Consider the following 21667-nt stretch of genomic DNA (forward strand, 5'->3'; position numbering starts at 1 on the left):
GACTTAAAGGCTTGAAAGTTGCAAAAGACAAGAACATTTTTATTCTAATGATTGTTTTAAGGGACAATAAGCTTTTGCTTTTAGCTGGTGTGAACTCAGACTTCTGTTTGTTCTCTTTCTTTCATCTCTGAGGACTCGAGTTTAAATCCATCAGAGAGGTGAGACTCGTCTCACTGATGACTAATAATGATTACATGTGAGTTGAGCTTTATTTGTCTTAGTCCAGTTCCCAATGGATAGGAGTTCAAAGCAAATAGGTGACACAAGTGACCTATTTTAGCAGTCTCGGAGGAGAGGCATGAGGTGCTGTGGAAATTAGAAATACTGGTGGTTGAAGGTAAAGTAGAAAAATATTCCATTAATTCAGCACTGCCATCTGTTGTCTTAATAAACATCTCAAACTAATAGTTTTAAAGTATACTGAAATTCCTACAGCAATGAGCAATAACCCCTTTAAATTTGAAATATTAAAATGATCTGAATGCTGAAGCAATTTTGCTTTTATATTTAGAGGGAAAAAATCTGAAATGTAAACAGAAGATGTTGGAAATACACAGCAGGTCCATCAACATCTGAAAGGGAAAAGAAAGGTTAATGTTTTAGATTCTGATGTAGGGTCTATGCCTGAAATGTTAACCTGTCTTTTCTTTTTCCAAATGCAGATATATCTGCTCTGTATTTCTAGCACTCTTTTTTTTAATTTTTGCTTTGTAGTTTTTGTTCCTTACCACGTAACTAAAAGTTGTTAGTACAAACTCCTAATGATTTTACAAAGAGAAATGAATGCATGCAATTTGGTGGGAAGGGTTTGTTAAAGTTTTCAGAATGAATACAGTAGGGGTCTAGTTAAACAGTACAGGACCTATTTTTGGATATGCAAATAATTCAGATAACTGATCATATGTAGTAATCCCAAAGCTCTACTGTGTTAAATGCTACTAATGGAGCACAGAAACCAATGCACAGCATAATGAAATAAGTATATTTGTAGGCCAAGCTGAGAGGTCCAGTCTCTTCAATTAATCGATTAGTTCGGTTAAGCAATGTTCACACAATCCTGAAATGGCACCTACTCTGCCAACTTAATAGCCAGTGTTGCATCATATTGATAGTACCAACTCACTATCACATGGTGAGATCCATATATCCAACCTAAACAGCATGGATTAAAGCTGTTCTTAATGGCTTTTTTTTAATCAACACCAGAATTAAATTCTCAAGTCCTAGCTGCAGAAGGATATGTTGATTGCCTGTCTTCAAACATCACACCAATGTTCCATTTATTTACCCTCTTTCATCCCTGGGGACTGAAGTTCAAATGCATCCAGGAGGCCTAGTTCTTCTCTAACCAATGACTTAATGCTCACAGGTGAGTTAAAATTTGTTTACCTTAGTTTGGTTCCCAGTGGACGTGAGTTCAAAGCAAATAATTGTCACAAGTGGCATGATTCAGCAACCGTAGTGAATACAGTTCAGGAGATACACGGTGGAAATTAGAAATATAATTGTGTAGGGGAAGATGTTTTTCTCAGTGCTGTGACTGTGTGGTCGCTTATCCAACATTGGCATCTGTTACCTTGATAAACAATTCAAAGTATATTGTAGACTTAATCAAATGTAACCAATGGAATACATGATCAGTTTTGAAGCCTACGATAAAATTCAGTGAAAATGGAGCAAATAATGTTGAATCCAACATTAACATCACTTTTGTTCTAAATCCAAATAAACATGTTTTTTTAAATCCCAAAAAACTAAAAGGCTTGAAGATATGATAAATATTCATTGACTAGATGTAATCAAGGCAGATTTTTATATACTCACTCATTTGTCTTAATCAGAAGTAATGAAGTAATTTTCTATTGCACTATGATGGATCCAGATGGATCAGTAGAGGTTGTCAGATCATTTCCTATTACTTATGATTGTGGTTCTTGGCTTATGTGGCATCTCCGGATCCACATCTGTTCCTAATGAAGTAGCTGTACAAAGAACATTTGAGAACAGTTTAATTACCTTTAATTGAGACTGCTGAGTGCATGCATTCATTATAGTAATCTCTCGTCATGAACGCCGGTGTCCAAGCTGTACTCAGCGACATAGTAGATCCGCAAATTATCTCAGGTACCTGCAAGTGGTTTCAGCTGGGAGTCAAAACAGAAGCAATAATTTCTGAAATATCAAGCTGCCATTTAATAAGAAAATGAAGGACTGAAAATGTATATTTGTGTTTAGTGAACAGAAACCCTACACAAGGAAAATGTATTTTCTTTCCATTTCAGTTGGATTTACTCAGCTAAGTAATCATTTTTGGGTGCAGTGTATGTTTCTGATCATAATTTTGTGCAGTGTGCATTATGTTTAGAGTCCAATGTGCACAGATATGCTCAAAATCATGGCCAATACCATTACTTTGGAAAGGTTTGTTGTCTCATTTCCCACAGATGCTATATTTAGATCACTGAGATGTTTTTACTGCAATGTTTCTATAAACCAATATGGAGTGAAACCTGGATTAAGTGGTCCTCTGCCTTTAACGGCTACTGATTTGTAGCAAACCTGGATTAAGCAACCCCGGCGGAGGCTCCATTTTAGAACCGGATCATTTCTAAGCAGAATTAAAAACAAAGTGCTGGAAATACATAGAAGGCCCATCAGCTCCTGAAAATAGAGGAGACAAGGTTTGTGTGTAGAATTTTCATCAGACGAGTGCCACTTTTGCACCAAACAGTGCCTGGGCGTACAATTCCCACGCATGTTCCCTCTCCTCAGGTACTGTCGCCCTCCCCTTCAAAACTGCCATCATCACCCCCTCCTCAAAAAAAACACACTTGACCCCTCTGTCCTTGCTAACGATCGCCCCATCTCCAGCCTCCCGATCCTCTCCAAAATCCTTGAACGTGTTGTCACCTCCCAAATCTGTGCCCATCTTTTCTACAACTCCATGTTTGAATCCCTCCAATCAGGTTTCCATGCCTGCCACAATACTGAAACGGCCCTTATCAAAATCACAAATGACATCCTATGTAACTCAGACCATGGTAAACTATCCCTCCTCATCCTTCTCGACCTGTCTGCAGCCTTTGACACGGCTGACCAAACCATCCTCCTCCAACACCCCTCCTCCGTCGTCCAGCTGAGCGGGACTGCGCTCGCCTGGTTCCATTCTTATCTATCCAGTCATAGCCAGAGAATCACCTGCTTCTCTTCCTGCTCTCGCACCGTTACCTGTGGAGCCCTGCAAGGATCTATCCTTGGCGCCCTCCTATTTCTCAACTACATGCTGCCCGTCGGTGACATCATCCAAAAACATGTCAGATTCCACATGTATGCTGAAGACACCCAGCTCTACCTCACCACCACCTCCTCGACCCCTCCACTGTCTCTCATTTGTCACACTGGATGAGCAAAAATTTCCTCCAACTAAATATTGGGAAGACCGAAACCTTTATCTTTGGTCCCCGCCGCAAACTCCGTTCCCTAGCCACCGACTCCATCCCTCTCCCTGACCACTGTCTGAGGCTGAACCAGACCGTTCACAATTTTGGCATCCTATTTGACCCTGAGCTGAGCTTCAACCACGTATCCATTCCATCATCAAGACCGCCTACTTCCATCTCTGTAACATCGCCCGTCTCTGCCCCTGCCTCAGCTCATCTGCTGCTGAAACCCTCATTCATGTCTTTGTTACCTCAAGACTCTACTATTCCAATGCTCTCTTGGCTGGCCTCCCATCTTGCACCCTCCATAAACTTGAGCTCAACCAAAACTATGTTGCTCGTATCTTAACTCGCACCAAGTCCCGTTCTCCCATCACCCCTGTGCTCGCTGACCTACATTGGCTCCCGGTCCAGGAACGCCCTGATTCTAAAATTCTCATCCTTGTTTTCAAATCCCTCCATGGTCTCACCCCTCCCTTCCTCTGTAACCTCCTCCAGCCCTACAACCCACCGAGATCACTGCGCTCCTCCAATTCTTGCCTCTTGCGCATCCCCGATTTTAATCACTCCACCATTGGTGGCTGTGCCTTCAGCTGCCGAGGCCCTAAGCTCCGGAATTCCTTCCCTAAACCTCTCTACCTCTCCTCCTTTAAGACGCTCCTTAAAACCTCTTTGACCAAGCTTTTGGTCACCTCTCCTAATATCTCCTTATGTGGCTCGGTGTCAAATTTTGTTTGATAATGCTCCTGTGAAGCGCCTTGGGCTGCTTTACTACGTTAAAGGCACTATATAACTGGAAGTTGTTGTGTGATGTTATGAATATTAATCTGTATAACGCAGGTAATGTTCTCTACATTTCTGGTTAATAATAATGTTTGCTTATTTTTAGATATATGCATTGCCTAAACAAAATATTCTGTAATGATACATGTGAATCCGACCTCTCCCCTTCCCCATCAGTTTTCTCCTGTCTGCTCCTTAAAGTTTATGGTTCACTGGGCCCTGGCTCTCTCCAGCACCTCACCCAAATGGCCATTCCTTATATATGCAGGTCTGGACAATGAGTGTCAACAGGGTGCTTTATTGTGGGGCACACCACAGTTGAGCTCGTCTCTGTCCTCATTCACTATCCGTATGCATGGACTTTCAGTAGGAGGCACTGGGTAGCAGTAAGGAGTGGCTGTTTTTCCCCACACTAGATCAGGAATGCTGAGACCAATTAAAATGCTACCTGGGCAGATCAGAGATTGAACACTGCACCTTCCACTTCCTTACGACTCAGTTAATTTGCCAATTGAATGATGAGGTGACGCTCACTTGTACCATCATCTCTCCTGAGATCTGTGGTTAGTTTCATTCTTGGAATAAACATTGTATATAATCTTGCTATAACCACTATACAAGGTTCCTAACTGCAGACAATGGATCTCCAGAAAGATTCCGATCACTGGTGACACAGGCCAAGAATTTCCTCTGAGCTGCTCCTGCTCCATCACAGTAACTTCGCTGGAAGTGTGCCAGAAACCTAGTTTATGTGTGTAAACAGGATTTCCACCACACTTCCAGAAAAGTTACATCAGCGGAATGGCAGTAGCCCTGGGGGAGTTCCCAGATAATGTATTTTATGTATACGCTGTAACAGTGTAATCCTCTGCAGTAAAGGAATCTCTCTTTCAGATTCACAGCCTCCAGTCAGAGATGTAACTTTGGACTGGCATCTCGCTGTCTGACTCACCATTCAAATACAATGAATGGCGTGAAGTTCCTGTACTTGCATGGTAGATATGAACTAAACTCGCCACAAAAAATTAGGGCTTTCTAAGTACCCTTTTTAACGGCGTGATAAGTCTTAATTACTGCCAAACAACCTCTCTGGCACTGAAAATTAACTTTTAACAAGTGTGGAGTCTCATTCCTTCAACTTTTAATTGTTGTTGGAGATTTAAAAAAAAAATTTAATTACATTTTTTAAAAAACATTTTCTTTCTGCCTCTTTTTTTCTCTCTCTCTTAATCCAATCTTTCTTTCCCTCTCTTTCTGTACCTGATTTGACATTGAATTCACTTTTCTAACTTACACCTCCTGGTTCAGATTCTGCACTGTGCAACCCTCAATCCTTCAGTCTGATTGGTTAAAGAGATACACAGTTGCTTGTCCTGTTCACACAGATCCCAGATGCCCTGTAGAGGGCGTCGCACCGTTTCCCTCTCCCACTTACAGTAACTTGCTGTGCAAAAACTGATGGAAATTAAACAGGCAAGGGCAAGTCTAACTAACAGCAGGTGCCGTTCATTCGCCGGCTACAGTAAAGTTTTGGCTCATTATGCCAAAAGTGATAAAATAAAAATAAATTATAACAATTAGGTCAAATGTATTTATGCAAATTAGGTTGATTTACACCAAAGTTTCCCTAGATTCAAAAACATCACTCCTAACCTTGTGCAACTTAGAGAATATATTTATTATGTTATTAGGACTAATGTATTGATACAACAAGCTAATTAATCTTAAATCATGCATGCAAGTTATGCTAATTACAAAATATTGTTTCCATCACAGCAAAATATCATCTTTACAAAACTTGAAGAATATATTATTTAAAAAAATAATTAATTGGGTTAGTTAGTATTTATATATGCAAACTATGGTAATTACATTGTTTCCGTTCTTTTTTTTTAATGAAAGTTTAATTGTATATTCATTGCCTTGTTAGCTTTAACATTGACGAATTGTACAAATTATACATTTACATACGGAGATTAAACTTTCCCCAATGACTAAAACAACATATATTTGTTAAAAATACCAATGTAACTGAGCATTTTCTATAACACACACTCTAATACTCTGCTTCATTACCTGAGCTGCCTATCCCCAGACATGAGTTGCCACAGTCTTAAAAATTCTCTAAATGGTGTTGAGGTTCACTGGATGGTTTTAGCCACAAATCCTAGTTCCCTTATTACTAATTTATGGAGTTACTGTGCAAAAGTACATTTAAAAAAAAACATATATTGAAAATTTTGTAGAGTAAAATGAAAAAACTGCATCTACTAGTAATCTGAAATTAAAACAGAAAATGCTGGAAATACACAGCATGTCAATCAACATTTGGAAATGAGTTACATTTAAATGGTGTGTTTCAAATTAAAGTGGGTACACACAGGTTTAAAATTCTCCTTATCCACATAAGCTGTAGCCACTGAGAAAAATAGGAGTTTATGGGCCGGAAATTGCTTTTAAAATAATGGTGAGTCTTACAGCGCTGTTATTAGTGGCGAAATCGAAGAGCAAGTTCCAGCGACTGCACATGCGCAGTCAAACGCGGAAATCTGGAACTTGCTCTTCCTGGTTCGCTGGTGATCTGTCAGCTTTGCGTTAAAGGGACCTTGTGGCTGCAATCAATGGACCAGTGCCAACTTGCTGCACTTCCCAGCTGGAAACAAACTATTCTCACCACAAAACAACTATGCTGAGTTTTTTTTAGGTCTAAACTAAGTTGTAACAGCATGGTAAGTATTAATGACTGCCAAACAACCTCTCTGGCACTAAAAATTAACTTTTTAAAACGTGGAATCTCATTACTCCTGATTTTAATAATTTTTCGACACTTAAAAAAAAAATTTAATTAATTTTTAAAAACTTTTTCTTTCTTTTTCTTTTATCTGAGTCTTTCAATCTTACCCTCTTTATTTCACTTTCTGTGTGTCATTTTATAATGCCTTATCGGGCACATCTGGGTTTTTAGTTTGTGCAGTTTGTCTATGAGCTGCACTTCCTGGCTGTTCACCACTCACACAGCCGAGAAAGAACACTGATGTTATTTGAACTCGCTGTTCAAGGAAGTTGCCGCCAAAAAGAACGCGGTAACTTAATGGGCGACTTTAAATTTAATGAGCGGCGAGCAATGCTGGTTTGCCACTCGGAGCAATTTCCAGGCCTATGTGTTATTGAGCCAGTCGTTGAAGATGACGTTTACACAACGACCAGGGACAATAGTTACTTCATTATAATAAAGCAGAAAATTCTGGAAACAGTCAGCAGGTCAGGCAGCATCTGTGGAGAGAGAAACAGGTTGTTGACCTTTCATCAGTTCTGGAAGATGTTCGAGATTAACAGCTTTTAAGCAAATACACAGCCAGGGAAAAGGTGCGGTGGAGGGAAGGAAAGAACAAAGAGCGAGGTCTATGATAGGGTGGAGGGCAGGAGTGATCAAATGACAAAAGGGATGGCGGTGCAAGGAAAAGGGGGTGATAATGGGACAAGTAAAGGAATAAAAGATGGGCCTAGAGGAGGAGTAAGTGGTTACAGCAGAAAAGCAGAGCAGGAGGGAAGCGTGGAAAATGTAGCAAATTGGTCCGGTAATTTGGTGGAAGAAAGGTGGGTAGACCCCAGGAGTGCGGAGAGAAAAAGTGGGAGCAGTGGTTAAGGTCTAAAGTTGTTAAACTCAATGTTAAGGCCGGAAGGCTGTAAAGTGCCTAATAGAAAGATGAGGTGTTGTTCCTTGAGCTTGTGTTGAGTTTCATTGGAACAATGCAGGAGACCAAGGACAGAGAGGTCAGAGTGGGAGTGGAATGGAGAATAAAGTGTCAAGCGACTGGAAGCTCAGGGTCACGCTTGCAGACTGAATGGAAGGGTTCAGCAAAGTGATCACGCAATCTGCGTTTAGTCTCCCCAGTGTAGAGGAGACTGCATCGTGAGCACCGAATACAATGTACCAAATTGGAAGAAGTACAAGTAAATCGCTGTTTCACCTGGAAGGAGTGTTTGGGGCCCAGGACAGTGGGGAGAGAGGAGGTGAAAGGACAGTGTTGCATCTACTGCGCTTGCATGGGAAGGGGAGCCTGGTCAATTAATTATCTCAGGCTTACTACAAACATTCACTGGCTGTTATTGTTGAAATTATTTATTCATTTGGGCGTAGAATGGGGCAGCTGCTGAGAATCCACAGCCAGTTTTATTAACAAGTTACTAAGAAGTGCATGCAAAGGCACGTGCAAAAGACACAGGTGGAGAAATTCTTGTAGCACCAGAAACCGGTGTGAAGGGGGTAGGCTGATGCGCGCCTGAAGACTTGGCCCAATGCCTAATCTACATCAAACCGGCATGCTGTGGACACCATATTGGGTACCCTGATGCAGCTTGCCGGTCGGGGCCCTGGAAAATTGGAGCCAGCCCACAGTTAAGTCCTGTTGGGGGGGGGTGGGGGGTGGTGTGTGGAGGTGAACAGGAGGGGGGGCGAGCCCAGTGACAGCTGGCTGCCCTGCTCCTCCTGCCTCCACTTAAAGGTAAGGAAAAAATATTTAACTTAGCTTTTCATTGGCGGCTTCCAGCAATCCCTTTAAGAAGCGCTGGTTAGGCTGCTGTAGACCCGGAAAAACTGAGCACAGCATGCGTGGCGCATGCCAATTTGGTAGCTGCCGCACTTGCGGGGGATATCAGGCATGAAAGATCGCGCTCAGAAATTGGTTCTCTGAGCTTTAATTTTTCACCCAAAAAACAAGCGTGACAGGGACCAATTTTTACCCCACAAGATCAAGTTCAGATTACAAGGGGTCCCATTGTTACACCCCTGGGTTACACTTTTGCATAATTAAATGTTGGGCTGTACAGGCCCACTGCTGGATGCAAAATGTGGGGACTGCTTATGGAAGTGACCAGCACCACTGTACCCGAAAGAAAATCTAAGGCAGACCCAACATTTGCAACACCATGCCAGCTAGTTCAGTTCTGCATAGTATACTGTTAATGGGATGATGCCAGAATAAACATGCCAGACTTACAGTTGTAGTACGTGAAGAAAAGGCTGTGATTACAGTGTTAACACACTGTGATAAATCTTGTGTTACACTGGAGTGTGTTAATGATTTATCTGATAGAATTAAGTGAATGGTCAATATCCGTTTTAATAACCCAATGCACTGCTGTTCCCACATACACTTTGTTCTTTTGAGGATATTAATAAAATAATGTTATAAGGTTATTATTTGCAATATGCACCCTTGACTGGCAGTTACCAGCTGGCTACTTGCTCATTTAAAAGAATCTTGGCAGGAAGTATATGGAGTGCAGATGTAGCTGTTGCACTGGCTTTTGGTCTGAAATGAAAATCCCTCATTACGTCGATGCTTTCCAAATGTAAAACAGAAATTTATTAAAGGAGAGGCATTACAATATTATTTTGAATGTGGGCCAGTAAATTCCACATTATATATCTCAGTGGCTTTAAGGAAATATGTAAAACTAAAAAAGTGTTTTAGCCACATAACAGTAACAATTCATGGAACAAACTATAAAATCATTTGTTACATGTGACCAGCCTGCTAAGTCATAGCATTGAACAGGCATATGTGTAGTCCATACTATCTCCTGTGGGCCACACGTGACCTGCAAGTCCTGGCAATCCAGTCCATGAAGTCCAGAGAACTCTGTTCTACATACGCTTATATTTCTTACTAACTGGTTTGTCGAATTTGAATTTCATGGGCCTGGAGATTTGGAAAGGGCAAATCAGAACACAAATTCAGTATTCAGAGCTTGGGATATATGCAAATGAATGGAAACATTGGTCCAGAATTTCCCAGAAAGTTTTGGTGTAACTTAGGAACATAAGAGTGACATTGCACCATTTTTTTTCTGAGGTAATTCGCGCATAACTGATTTATGCCAGTTTTGACGCTGCAACATCACTCTGCACAATCTTCCTCAATCGTATTCTCTGCTTCCGAGATGCAGCTGCTCGTTTACATAGCCCTGCCCCCATGCAGAAGACCAGCTCACGCAAGTTTCCCGGATTTACGCGAATAAAGCGCTGGCATAGTTATACGCCCAAAAATTTAGGCGCAACGCAACCCGAAGTCACCTGATATCGGCGTAATAGATGTCTGGAGAATGATAGCAATTTTCTTTGCATTTTTCTTTGAATTTTTCTTACTGAGATCTGTACTAAACTTAACCAAAGTGATGTCTGTCTCAGTGCACCCAAATTTTTTCAGACTCCTGCCGAACCCAAACATGTTCAGATGGACTAAGCAGCTGAAATGGTCTTCTCAAGGGGCATCCCCCTGTTACTCACAATAATGGAAGAGAAAGCGGAGCTGCAGAGGCAAGAGGCTCTGAGAGTGAGGCACCACAGCAGAAGGCACTGACAGAGTGAAGTCACCAGCACAGTAACACAATATCACTCAAAAGTGAAACTACATCCGGTAGGCATGTTATCCTTAGAGGTAATTCTGAATAATTCCGATTTTAATAATAGCTTTTTGACACTAGTTTGGATGCTGCCCAAATTGGCATCATGGTGAAGGTGTGCACATTAATCTTTGTTACTGGACATAGCAATGGAGCCGCAGTCTTTTCAGTTACGTGTAGAAATGAGAGTATAAACCAGAGATAAATTCCTCTCCAGCAGGTCTGGTGGTAAAATGTCAGGTATCTAGACTGGACAACTGAGTTCAAACCGAGATTTAACTGAGATTCACACTTCGCTCCCCTCATTATGCAAGTTTTGGTGGTTCTTGCGAGACCACTAAATGATGCAGAACTGGTTGGAGGTAAAATACCTGTCTTTGTTTGTGAGGGACTGCACATATTGTAGTTTTGGTATTTTGTGTGCTTCTTTATTTTTTTTCAATTTACACTGAATAGAGTATGACAGCCGAAGTGTGATGGACAGGAAGGGATATGATAGTACTGGGGGAGGGGTGGAATGTGAGGATTGATTTACTGAGCTTTTCCTGGGGTCTTGTAATAGTTGGATACAGAGGTCCAAGGATATGGTAGCATTGAGGGCAGGTACATGGGTTCATCACCACTGGAGATGCAGAGTCCCACAGTAACACTTGAAACAGTGCTAGTTCTGGAGCACTGAGGGGGGCCTTAGTAGTTAGAACTGAGGCAGGGGGAAATTCCTGGGTCTGGTAACATGAGGCAGTGATAATAGTGGGGTATAGTGGCACTGGTGGAGGAGATGCGGGACCGGTAGCACTGGAAGGGGTAGACTGGCAGCATTGGGATAGTATTGATGAGGTTGGCGGAATCTGGAACATTGAGGGTGCTGAGGGTTTGAGAAGTGGGGGAAATGCTTGTGAGGTGTGCAAGTGCTGAGGGAGTGGATGAGTTTCTGGTGCCTGGTAACACTGTGGAGGGGATCGCAGACTTTTGTAGGACTGAGGATGGGAGGTTACTAGATCTGGGATTGATTACCATGGCTTGGAAGGATTGGGAGGCATGGGCAAGGGTCTGGTAGCAATGTGGGAGGTGGGTGAAGGGAATGTTGCCCAACTCATTTCTGAGTGCCAGCAGACTCATCAGCCCAGGTCCCAACCTGAAGTTGCTTTTTAAAATGGACTTTGTGCTTACAGACACATGGCAGATAAAATTTAATGCAGAGAAGTATGAATTGATGCATTGTGGAAGGAAGAATGAGAAGAGGCATTATAAACTAAATGGTATAATTTTAAAGGGGGTGCAGGAACAGAGAGACCTGGGGGTTCACACACACAATTCTTTGAAGGTGGCAGGACAAGTTGATAGGCTGTTAAAACAGGATACAAAATCCAGGGCTTTATAAATATAGGCATAGAGTACAAAAGCAGGAAAGTTATACTAAGCCTTTATAAATCAGTGGTTAGGAACCAGCTGGAATATTGTGTCCAATTCTGGGCACCGTACTTTAGGAAAAATGTCAAGGTCTTAGAGAGGGTGCAGAGGAGATTTACTAGAATGGTACCAGGGATGAGAGACTTTAGTTTTGTGGCGAGACTAGAGAAGCTGGGATTGTTCTCCCTAAAGCAGAGAAGGTTAAGGGGAGGTGTTCAAAATTATGAAGGGTTTTGATAGAGTAAATAAGGAGAAACTGATTCCAGTGGCAGAAGAGTCAGTAACCAGAGGATACAGTTTTAAGGTAATTGGGAGATGAGGAGAATTTTTTTATGCAGCGCGATGATATGATCTGGAATGCACTGCCTGAAAGGGTGGTGGAAGCAGATTCAGTAGTAATTTTCAAAAGGGAATTGGATATATACTTGAAATGGAAGAATTTGCAGTGGGAAGAGCAGGGGAGTGGGACTAATTGGATAGCTCTTTCAAAGAGCCAGCACATGCACGATGAGTCGAATGACCTCCTTCTGTGCTGTATGATTCTATGATTATACTTTGTTTTCTGACTGTGTGCATGGGGTGTCATCTGATGGTTCGGTGTGGGTCAGGGGTCTGACAAGTGGGAACATGCTGGGGTGGGAGGTGATGACTAGGATTGTGTTGTGGATTGTGGTAGACTCCAAACTTGAGCCCTGGAAGTTTTGCCTCTGGATTGACACTTAATAGTTGTTTTTCTGACAGATGCTGGATAATTTTTTGGGAGTTAAAAGATTTTTTTATGTTTTATATGTTAGTTATGTTATAAATTTTATTTTTTGTAAACCGATGCATAATCAGCAGGCTGAAGTGGTGGATGAAAAATTTTTCAAGTAATTTTGAGCAACTTGCTTGGTTTAGCTTTCTCCTTTCTGAAACATTTGCATGTGACTGAATTATAATAAATTTGAATCACAATGAAAACATTTGCATGTCAGTCAATCAATTGGAAAAAAATCTGATTTGAATTTCAATGACAAATTAATAAATTTGCATGTCCACCAATCAGATGGAGGATATTTCAGTTGCGATGGAGCGAATTTGGGAAGTGTGATATAGAAATTTGCATCAGACAGTTTGTTGCTCATGTGAGGGCCATCCTTGATATTAATGCACCCTTTACGGTATCCAGGAATTTCAGAGGTTTCTCCCAATTGTGGGAGAAAGGCCAGAGTGCTCATGTCTGCATCAGGTGCAAGTCAAGGGCAGGAATGGCAATGAGGAAGAAGGTGTAGAATCAGCTCCTTGGCCTCATTTTCCTCTCCCAATGCCAAACGGGAGCCAATTTTGAAGAAAACGTGAGCTTTAGGTTCTTTACTCGGCCCTCTGCAATCGGAGAGGGCCAGGAAGCAAAGACCAAAGTACCAAAAAGATAAGTCCCTTTTTTTTTCATGGACAGTAGGCCGGGGATCTGAGGTGAAGGTCTACTGACTGCTGTTTTTGGACTGTGGCCAGAAGGCTCCAAATTCAGCAGCCATCCACATCTGTTTCCATGAGTAAAGCCTCAACAATGGGCTGGTTGCACTTGGGGTTCAGTGGGCTTGGGTTAATGATTTGAACCTGAAAATATGGGCTTGGTTAGACCCGGCAGAGTGCTCCCCCTGACTAGTGCCCAGAAGGAGGGGTGGGGAGGAAGATAGGCACCATCATCTTTTATTGTTTTCTATTGCATTGTCAGTTTTCAATCTGTTTACCTAATTTACCATTAAGTCCTGCAATTTAAGGGTGCATTGACACTACAGCATTGGTACTGCAGTTATAGTATAAATGTAGCCTGAATCCAGAATCGGGGCCCAACCTGATATTAGAGCGAACAGGGGCCCACTTTGCTTCAGAGTCTTAAATGAGGAACATTATCAAATATCTTCTAAAATCCAGGCAAATTTTAGCAACTGAATAGTCCTTATCCATTCATTTAGTCACCTCCTCAGAGATTCCAATAGATTTGTGTTTGCTTCTAAATTCATGTTGACTGCTCCTCTGCTGTTTTGTAAACATTGTTGGCATTGTATAATGCAATTAATTATTTTCTCTTCCACAGATGTTGGGCAACACTTATTGGCATAGGGTGGCTTTATTTTGCATCTGACCTTTATGTGATCGACTAGAGATGTTTGATAATTTTTCGGCACTGCTCCATTCATCTTGATCACACAAGCACAAACTATGCCTCATAAAATGGTACCAGGGCATCATTATTAGGGATGAGATCAAAACCCATTTGGGGCATATAATCACAGCTCTCTGGTAAAGAGATGAAAATATTGCATTTTAAAAAAATATAGTGTGCTTTATTATTAAGTAATTGAGTTCTTGCACAAACCATTATTCCAGCGTTGTAACTTAAGTAAAATCTGCTGAGGGCATAGTTATGTTTCATCACTAGCAGATAAATCATTCGAGTAACATCAGTCATATTCTTTTCCTGTTTCATGTCATTTTTATGGCCTTCAGCTCATGCATTGCCAGACCTGCGATGAAGACTCCACTATATACACTTTGCAGCTCCAAATACATTGTACACCAAGCTGTAAATTTAAACAAGGCATTCTTATTACTCACATTTTTCAAGTATTTTAAAAGTGTCATGTCACAAAATTAACTTGTCAGGACTATCACTCCTAGAACTCAATTATTCCCCTATCTACAAACCTGATATAATAATTCATAAGCCTTTCACTGGGGCATGATCCTCACTGTGACTAGTGAGCAGACAGTGTAGGAAACCACAACACTGAGCTGGTACACTTGGAATGCTCCTACATAATGATTGAGGTGTAGTATCAGAGAGATACAGGGGGCAATTTTATCCTACCCCGCCCGTCAGGAAACTGACAGGATTGGATGCAATGCTGGTTTTACACCCCGCCCATTGGAGTCAATGGAGAGCAAAATTGGGCGGGGTGTAAAACTGGCATTTCACCTGATCCCGTGGGTTCCTGCCCATCGGTTTAGGTTAAAATTACCCCAATTACTCATTTACATCTGGACAGTGACATGCCTGAGCAGGGACCTCTCAGTAGTCTGACTGCAAAAGCTTTTTTTCTTCATATAATCTAACTCTATCATTTCTTACCTAATTAAACACTTGGAACACGTACACAGGGATGCACAGTACATGCATACACAGGACTCGGTAATGCACTTAGTTGCAACACTGACGTTTTGCTTCTGAGACTTGGGTTAGCCTTAACCCAGATTAATCAGCTGAAAGGCTCCACTTTCTGCTGAATGTAGGGTTCTAACTGAAATTAATTTTGAAAGCTTCAGTGTTTGTAAATTCCACAGAACAAAACTGTTTATAATTCAACATTAATTGGATGAAGAAAGCAGTTCTAAGTCGACTGGTACGGGAAACAGAGATATCATGACTGGGCCTCTTCTCTAGAAAAGTGAAGGCTGAGGGGTGACCTAATAGGGGTCTTTAAAATTATGAATGGGTTTGATAGGGTAGACATGGAGAAGCTGTTTCCACTTGTGGGGGAGTCCAAAACTAGGGATCATAAATATAAGATAGTCACTAATTAATCCAATAAGGAATTCAGGAGAAACTTTTTTACCCAAAGAGTGGTTAGAATGTGGAACTTGCCACCACATGGAGTAGTTGAGGGGAATAGCATAGATGTATTTAAGGGGAAGCTAGATACGTACATGAGTGAGAAAGGAATAGAAGGATATATTGATAGGATTAGATGAAATAGGGTGGAAGGAGGCTCGTGTGGAGCATAAACACCGACATAGACCATGGACTGGCCTGTTTCTGTGCTGTAAATTGTATGTAATTCTATGTAATAGTAGAGATGTTCTTCTGAATAACTTTAGGAGAAGAACTGGGAGATAACAAGGTTGGAGGCAAGGAAGCAAGAAAAGATTGGCAAAGGCTAGGAAGTGCTCATTATAGGTAATGTCAGCTTATGTACTGTCTCAAAGTATTGCAATGCCTTAATCTCAGCAGCTATTTATTCAAGGTGGAATGTCATGGAGTGTGCAATTAAACAAGCTTTTTTGTTTTTCACAGCTTCGGGCGTACCTTGCAGGAAGAGGCCAGCCATTCAAATTACCACCCAGATCCTGGCACATTCAGAACCACAACTGCTGCTCCATCGTCACCAACTCCATCATCACCTCTCACCTACTCCAACATCAGCCCAGAGACACTTCATCATCACCTCTCACCTACTCCAGTATCACTCCAGAGTCACTCCATCATCACATCTCACCTACTCCAGCAACAGTCCAGTGACACTTTAGAGGAAGTAGTTAGTGAGTCAGAAGGATTTTAATTGGGTGAAGCAAATAGCATTATGAAAATGAGGATCCAGGAGTGGAAGAGAGGGAGAATGCTATTCCTCCATGGAGATTGGAGAAATGAATATCCTTTACTGAGGAGTTGAGAGACCCAGACCTCATGGCCCAGTCTTCAAGATAGCTATGATTATGGTGCATCAATCTCATGTTGAGGCAGTGGAGACTATTTCCATGCATATTGTTGAGATGATGGACAAAAGGAGAGTTTCCACTACCTGCATCTGCAACACAGTGCAGGAAGTTTATCATGACCTACAGAACACTCGAGAGACAGTGATAGTCTGGGGATTTCTATGGGGATTTCAAGACACCAGGGAGTGCTTCTAAGAACATTGGTGGCTTCCAGAATGACAGCTAACAGATGGATGCTTTAAACAGGACACTTTTTTTGAGGGCTTCCAGGATCTGATTAGGATTATTCAGTCTGTGATGACACCAACCAGTAGCATCTCAGATTCTGTGGGCAGTTAAAATTGCCCAAGCTACTTATCTGCCCTGAAGCCGCTGGGAGCTGATCAATCGCGATTTTAACCTGCTCAACTGAGCAGGTGGCAAGGACAGCCTTTTTACATATGCATGTTGGGTCCCAATGACATCATCAAGACCAGGTTGCAATTTTTACTTAGGACCTGAGCAAGAAGCAGCAGTGAGGAAGTTGATTGGAACTAGAAAAGGCCTAAAAAAGTAACTTTTAATTTTTTTTAACTTTCCTTATGGGGCAAGGAGGAGCAGGAATGCCCCACAAGGAAAGCTTAGACCTGCCCCCCCCCCCACCGACTCAAGGGATGCCAGCTGATTTTGCCACTCACCTGCTGTCGGCGGATAGCCTCTGTGCTGCGTGATTTCCCGCAGCTTCACGCTGACTTCCCACCCAGAATGGGTAGGGCGTTGGTTGGCGAGATTTAAATGAGGGCTGGGGTTAAAATCAGCCAACTCTCATTTTGGCGTAGTCAGGCAGGAAATTAACTCGCCAGCAAAGTTTCCCTCCGGAAACCTGCTGACAGTGAAAATTCAGCACCAACCTTTAGTTGCAGCATAGGAAATGGCCTACTCAATACAGTATCTGCATCAGGGATTACTTTAGTGGTGCTCGTACCACCTTTTATACAGTGACAGTAATAATTTGAGGCGGGTTTGGGCAGAGGTTGGGGAAAATGGATTGGAGCAGTTTGCTATGTTCACATGACCCTATTTAAATGCAGCAAGATGGCCTCCCAGTAGGTCTTAAACAGGACTGGCGATTTTTTGGAGGGATAATTCTGGTGCAATGTTAAATTTGCATTTTTGAGGTGGTACGGATTACCGCTCCAATTTACTCTGTTTACCGCCCAAAAACTACCAGAAACGGCAATAATTCAGAGGAAAATGCAGCCCACAATCTCTAAGCACAATATGGCAAGTGACTCAAAATGATTAGTCTCTCCACACACCTGGAAGTATCACATGCCAACCCGATAAACTAGTAAAAGCTGATTCACAGTTTCAAAAAAGCTCCTACAGCCTCACAAAAAGCTGAGAACCCAAAAACAAGGTGTTACATTGTGCGGTATGACATGTGTTTGCCATAACTTTAGCTGCAAGTATACCCAACACTTGATCACTTTCATAAAGGAATCAAATATTAAAACGTGCTAAAACCCAATTTGCAGCAGTGGTGAATTAAGAGATTACTAAAGGAGAGTGTAGAAGGCACAAGATGCATTTTATTCGAGGATCTAAGAGCAAATTCCCCCCCAGAAAGTTTTGATTTTTGACTCTTAATTTGATGCATTTTCTGGCATTGTGGAACCTGCTATCATTCTACCTTACAAGCCAAAAATGCATTTTTCCTGGAAGAGTTAGAGGTTTTTTAAATATGAAAATAAGAATAATTGTATTGACTTCAATACAACTGCAGCAAATGTTAAAATATAAGGTAGCAGGTGGAGAAATGTAAAACGATGCATTAGGCATTCAGCCACTATTGCTGCCAACAGTAATTCTAGTCTATTTTGCTCTTTTGAGTCTGTCAAAAAGGTTTATTTTCTTGTACTGGAAATAAAAATCATCACCAGAAATAAAAGATTGTTAAAAAAACAAGTTCATTATAATTTATTTTGCGGGAACTGGCTTGCAGAGCTAAGTTTTCTGTTCTCAGATGGTCCTGACTTTCTCCAGTGTAGGGTTTGGAACCTATTACACTCTTATTGATTATTAAAATGTCACTCCCCACATTTCTCTGTAGATGTTTCCTGCTTTAATGCAGATGGTGCAGGCTATCTCCCCAGTTTCTGTACAATAACAAAGGACCTCTACAATGTACACGTAAACAAACTTGAAACCGCTTTAAAGGGCCTGAAAGGGTGGTAGAGGCAGAAACCCTCAACTCATTTAAAAAGTACCTGGATGTGCACCTGAAGTGCCGTAACCTACAAGGCTACAGACCAAGTGCTGGAAAGTGTGATCAGGCTGGGTGGCTCATTTTCGTCCAGCGTGGACCCGATGGGCCGAATGGCCTCCTTCTGTGCCGTAAATTTTCTATGATTCTATGAAAGTAACGGAACATAAGCAAGGACATGCAATCAAGCCAATGGTCTGCATGACTTATCACGATAGTACACTGTGGTAAAACCTTAAATACAGGATTTTTTTTAATGAAGCGAAACTCATCATCACTCCAACCCCACTTCCCATTATTTCCAACCACTGGCACCTCCGCAAATGCAGCAACCAGAAAACTCAAATAAAGCCAATTAATTCATTCACACCAGGGAACATTATCCTAATCTCAAAAAAGCAACTGCAACTGGTTTTGAAGAAAATAAACCATCATAAGAAAGGACTGTCAGTATGCCCCAGAAAGTTTGAGGAAAATAAAACATTTTTATAAGCTATAGTTTCACAACTTTTTAAATATAATTTCTTTGGAGACAAATGTTAAATAAACACATCCTATATGGCTTTCAGAAACCATCAACTCATCTTCAATTTTTTTGGCTCAAATTAGTATATAATCAACAGTTGAAGAAAATAATGTCTGATTGATTTGTTCTAACAGCATTCAGTTCTACCCTCTAACAAATCTGGTTCATATTGATAATCTCCAGCCCCAGTGAAACGACATTGACAAGCTGACACAAGGGATGAAACGCTGACTGTACACTTAAAACACCATCAGTTACAATAGATGAAGTATCAATCACCATAAGGTCATACAGGCTTTAACAGGACAATGCTGGGAAAGATTTTGCCCTCTCGTTACCTGACCTCTGACTTAATGAGACCAGAAGTAGACTGGAGCATATTCCAAGTTTGCAGAGATGTACTTATATGTGCTTTTCCATCCAGTTGTATGGGATTTGTATGGGACTATGACTATGCTGTAGCCTTGTTCATTCAGGGTGATGTAAACTATTCAAAGAGCAAATCTTGCAAATAAATGAACAAATTATTTTTGTTGCTGCTCCTTCTGACCTGGGAGTGCTTTCTTCCGACATTGGATACCAAAAGTTCAAAAGTGTTTGTTCCCCAGCCTGCAACCATACAAGAATAAAAAAATACCAACAATGTTTTTTTTTTAACAGACATATTCACTTTGAACCTTGTGAGGATTTTTGTGTATGCTTAATATATGCAGTGGAACACAACCCTACAAAATGCATTTCCGTGACATTTATTCAGCCATTGAAATATTTTTTCAACATTATTGGTCCTGAAATTCTGCACAGGTTCTCCTGTTCATCCAACATAACCCTGGAATCACCAGAGAAACAGCAAAATTGGCCATTAATGCCATTTCTCTGGGTTTTCTGACCAACGTTACGATGGGAGATTGGGAGAAACCTCACAGAATTTCAGGGTCGATATCTTTACCTTTCATGATTAAGAGTGTTAGCATGGTATTGCTGGAGGAGCTGTCCTTCAGACGAAACATTAAACCAAGGCTTACCTGCTCATGTGGATAATAAAAATCCCATGGCACTATTTGCAGAAGACAAGTGAGTTCTCCTGGTGCCCTGGCCAACATTCCTCCTTTGATCAATACCAAAAAAAACAGGTAAGATGGTCATTCATCTCATTGCAATTTGTGGAATCTTGCTTTGTGCAACGTGTCTGCTGCATTTGCCTATATAACAAGTCACAGCACCCCGTTTTAGCGACTCCTCTCTTGAGTTTCTACTGGCTGGTGTCAGAAGCAGGAGGGTAGTACTATACCTGGCTGACCAGAGGGAGCGCCCTGCTTCTGTCACCAAGAAGGCATGGTTGGAGGTGGCAAAGGAAGTGACAAAGCAGGAGCATTGTCATGGTTGCAGTGTAGGAAGCACTTTAATGACCTAACCGGGTCAGAAAAAGTGAGTACAGTTACTGATTCACCTATATCTTGCAGTGTACAATACCCCCTCTCTCACTTTGTCTTGCCAAGCCTACTCCATCACATCACTCCTCACACCCACTTAAGTCTCATTATCAACTTACCTTCACTATCTGTGCACTTCCTCACCTCCCCATTTGTGAACTCACCTCTCCCACTCACTCCAATCCTGATGCAATGTGATCAATCTGTCTGATACTCATCCTCTGATGTTTTTGATTCATTGACAGCCTCACCCAAAGCAATGCATCCATTGGGTGAACATGTCACCTTCACTCACTCGCACGTCTGTCCTTTCTCCCCTTATAGGAGAAGACAGCGCAAAATGCACGGGAGAGAAGTAGGACTGGAGGGGACCTACCACAAATATTACCCCGGACTTGTGCAGAGGAGGAGGCGTTGGATATCAGTCGCATAGTTGCATGCCTGGCCGTCGGAGATGGCGACACTAGCAACCCACAGATGGCTGGTGACAGAAACTTAACATCCTTCACACACATCATGAATTGATGTTATCAATCTGTTGCACAACTCAGTATGCTCATTAGAAACCAACTTCTGCGATGATTTTTTAATATTACTTAAAGTCCCCACCAGGGCATTCATGGATTGATGAGGAGGCAAGCGCCATGAAAGAAGGTGATTCCTCAGAGGACTCAATTCCTCTGAGGGCGCACCGTCACATCACATCCAGCCATGTACCAGCGCAGATACTGGCACTTTGATGGGTCCTGTTAGGCAGATAGTTGGATTGTCACCTGGTGATTCAACAGGTGACATGAGCAGACACTGGTGGCAGGGGCAGCTTTGGAGAGTCTGCATCGAGGGGCACACTCCTCTCCAAGCTCTGCTCAGCTGGATCCAGATGATGAACCCCGGAGGACATTGTTGAGAGTGAGAATGATCGAGGTACAACTCCACCTTTGCAAGA

General features: G+C 41.8%; 2 long non-coding RNA genes across 3 annotated transcripts; one reads left to right on the top strand and one right to left on the bottom strand.

The window, feature by feature from the left end:
* Positions 1 to 456: 456 nt before the first annotated feature.
* On the bottom strand, positions 457 to 6740 carry LOC137326941 (uncharacterized). The gene is made up of 5 exons (XR_010964304.1): positions 6702 to 6740; positions 6300 to 6421; positions 1825 to 1982; positions 1390 to 1576; positions 457 to 572 (listed from the first exon to the last, which is right to left on the bottom strand). It is a non-coding gene; the product is annotated as an uncharacterized lncRNA (long non-coding RNA).
* Positions 6741 to 6823: 83 nt separating this feature from the next.
* On the top strand, positions 6824 to 18448 carry LOC137326942 (uncharacterized). Of its 2 annotated transcripts, none has more exons than XR_010964306.1 (3): positions 6824 to 6952; positions 10082 to 10645; positions 16096 to 18448. It is a non-coding gene; the product is annotated as an uncharacterized lncRNA (long non-coding RNA). The 2 variants fall into 2 exon arrangements; XR_010964305.1 differs by having other exon boundaries at positions 10436 to 10645.
* Positions 18449 to 21667: the final 3219 nt, after the last annotated feature.

This window comes from Heptranchias perlo, chromosome 11 (genome assembly GCF_035084215.1).
Source record: "Heptranchias perlo isolate sHepPer1 chromosome 11, sHepPer1.hap1, whole genome shotgun sequence".
NCBI classification, from domain to species: Eukaryota; Metazoa; Chordata; class Chondrichthyes; order Hexanchiformes; family Hexanchidae; genus Heptranchias; species Heptranchias perlo.